Source organism: Helobdella robusta (genome assembly GCF_000326865.2).
Source record: "Helobdella robusta unplaced genomic scaffold HELROscaffold_7, whole genome shotgun sequence".
Lineage (NCBI taxonomy): Eukaryota > Metazoa > Annelida > Clitellata > Rhynchobdellida > Glossiphoniidae > Helobdella > Helobdella robusta.
In genome coordinates, this window is record NW_008705398.1 from 4,711,057 (window position 1) to 4,714,844 (window position 3,788).

Here is a 3,788-nt window from a genome sequence, read left to right on the forward strand (position 1 = left end):
CGTCGTCATCATCATCATCATCACCATCAAACTCATTAATATCATTATCATCATCATCATCAACAACCTCATTAATATCATCATCATCGTCGTCGCAAGTATCACTGTCATCTATATCATAATCGTCGTCATCATCATCATCATATTCGTCATCATTAAATTCACCATCCACACCAACACATTTATAATCATTTCATAGTGATAACAACAGCAGCAACAACAACAACATCAACAACAATAACAACCACAACAACAACCACAAAAACAACAACAACCACAACAATAATAATAATATTAATAACCAATAATAACTAATAATAATAACAAAATTACAATTAATCAGAACATATTCATTGTAATTTGTGAACTTATATAGACAAAAAAAAATGCCCGCCAGTCAGTTAAGAGTGCGTCTGAGGGGGGAGGACGATAAAACAGCCCAACACCGCATCTCTCTATTATCGTCGTAACTGCTGTATGTACCAAAGAATAAAAATATCGATCTCATTTTTTTTAGTTCTTTGTAAACAACAACATAAACAACAACCGCATCAACGACACACAAACAACATAAACGCAAACAACAATGTACAAGCTCAACAACAACACAAACTATAACACATGTAACAACGCAAACAGCAACACAAACTACAACACAAATAACACAAGTAACAACATAAACTACATTAACAAAAACAACATTAAATACCACAAATACTAACAACAACTTTAACAAAACAACATTAAATACCACAAATACTAACAACAACATTAACAAAACAACATTAAATACCCCAAATACTAACAACAACATTAACAAAAACAACATTAACAACAACTACAACAACATAACATCAAAATATCATTATTATTGGCCCCCATTAACAACATTGCAAACACCGGTTTTGATAACACCATCATCATCATTGTCGTTGTCATCATCATTATCATCATCATCATCAGCGCCATCATCATCATCAGTGCCATCATCATCAGCATCATCATAATAGTATCATCTTAACCATCTTCTTCATCAGTACCAGCAGCATAATCATCATCATCATCCACCACATTAAAACATTATAATCATCATCAACAACACAGCAATCTCAGAATATCAAAGAGAAAATAACGACTATCGTCAAAGTAATCATAATCATCATCGTCCTTATCATTATCATCTTCATCATCGTCATCATCATCAGCAACATCATCAGCAACATCAACATCATTATCATCATCATCAGCAACGTAAACATCACCATCATCGCCGTCGTCCATAAAACGAAGCCAATAAATAAAATGATTGTAATTTCATCAAATTTGGTCACTACAACCACCACCACAACCACAACCACAACCACCACCACAACCACCACCACAACCACCACCACAACCACCACCACCACCACATCTGCACTTCAACTCAATTACAAAATTAACATAATATAACATTTATTCACAAAATTTAATTTGTCAGAATGATATATTTGGACGCAGCGATGGTGTAGCGGTAACGTGCCTGGCACTGTTGTTGCGGTTACAGGATTCGACTGCACAGAGATCCCCGCCCATCACACGCAATGTGTGTGTCTGATTTGCTGTATGTTATATATGCACTGCTTCTTTGATGCTGACGTTTCTGAGAATTGCTGAAGAAACATTTATATAATGATAATAATAATAATAATAATAATAATTAATAATAATAATAATAATAATAATGAAAACATCCTTTTATTTCCATTTTAAAACGTACATTGTAATTATGAAGTTAAAGTAATAAAACTTATAATGTTAAGTATATAGATAATCTACAATGCTCGCCATACATTTTGAATGGGCACACAGAGAAAGAGTCAGCATTAAATTATGTTCAAATCGTGTTCCTATCGCAGTAAATTGCGTAAGATGACGACACTACGGAATTAATTAAACTTCTATGAAAAGGGTCAGACCAAATAAAATTAATTAATGATAGTTTAAAATATTTAAAAAAAACCTAGCGGGGAAATTTCATAATAATAATAATAATAACGTGAACACCGCTTTATATTCAAAAGAGAAATGAACTAGGATTAAATTCCTAAAAACTGGCGCTCATCTCGCTGGCCATGCCTTCCTTATCAAACATTATCTGGCCATCCAATGCGAATGAGTACAGAGAGAGGGTGCTAATGTTTTAATAATAATAAAAATATTAAATAATAATAATAATGATGATGAGGTTTGCTTAAAAACACACAATAAAATATAATGTCAATTTAAGTGTAGTAATATTATAAATATTCTAAATAATTATATTTTATTATATACTGTTTAAGGAAAACTAACTCTCGGCCGGTTGAGCGTGTCAAGTAAGAAGAGTTAAAAAGCAACAAATCAAGTCACGTTTTGTTTCTTCCACTATGTATTAATATGTGTAATACATGTAATATATGTATGCACCGGTGTCCCACTTCCACTCCGGCTCCTCACATAAATCCCACTCGCACTCCGGGTAAAAATTTCCGACTCTCAACAACAACATTTTCATGTTGTACAAAATACTGAGAAAAAAAATTATGTGATTTTATCCACATAATTAGCGTTCTTTTCAGTATTAAAGATGATTGCTCATTGCTACATAAATTTTTCCTCAAAAACACAATCTTAAAAAAAATTTCAGAAAAAAAATAAAATTTTGTTAAAAATAAATAACATTTTTCGGCGTGGGATGAAAATTCGACTGTGGCCCTTTAAAAAGTTCCGACTGACTGCGACACTTTGCTGTTCTGCACAGTGCTTGCCGATCAAATTAAACCGTTTAAACAGGGAATCACACCAAGGAATATTAATTGAATAATATTATTATTAATAATAACAAAAAATAATAGTAGTATTTGGCGTTTAATTAGTGTTGAGTTAGTTTAATAAGTGTTTAACTGTGCTACTAATATTTGTTAATGTTTAATTGCAGTTAAGTTTGTGTGTTTATGTGCACGTGTGTATGTGTGTGTGTGCGCGCGCGTGTGTGTGCTTTTGTGTGCGTGCGCGTGTGTGTTTTCGCTACATAAATTTGTTGGAAAGAAATTATGGAAAGATTATGCGTGAGGGAACGATAAACAACAACGCACACGCAAGCACATACAGACGCATGTACAATTACATCCATGTGTGTGTGTGTGTGTGTGTGCGCGTGTGTGCGCGCGTGTGTGTGTGTATGCGCGCGTTTGTGTGCGTGTGTGCGTGCGTGTGTGTGTGTGTGGGTGTAAGAAAAAGAAAAAGAGAGAGAGAGAGAGAGGGAGGGAATGAGAAAAATAGATTGTACGTAAGTGTCTTTAGTGTTTTAATGGTAACAAACGCATATATTTCATACTCCACTATTTGATCCAAACCAAGTAGAGGATAGAGAGCAGTCGGCATTCAAAAGTTAGACAATGAGGAAAGAGGCAGAAAAACTGATTTGAATATGAACGTTTTTAGTTTAGTGCTACGAACATTTCTTTTAATCAACTGGAGAGTCTAGAAAGAGAGGGCGAGATGATGAATCCTGAGAAACCAGCTTGGAAAATAAACAATAGGTTAAAATAGGACAATTTGGACTCCGTGGAGATGGACGCTGGACAGACATACTTGCAGAATGTCCAGTGGGAACTGACCCATGAAACACATTTTGGCGGTTACAAGCAGCCCGGTGAGGTAGACAAAAATTGAAGGTACAAGAGTATCACAAAGAAGGAAGCAAGCTGTCCATAACAAAGCGTCATAAGTTACTGCAGTTGAATACATGATCATGAACAATTTAT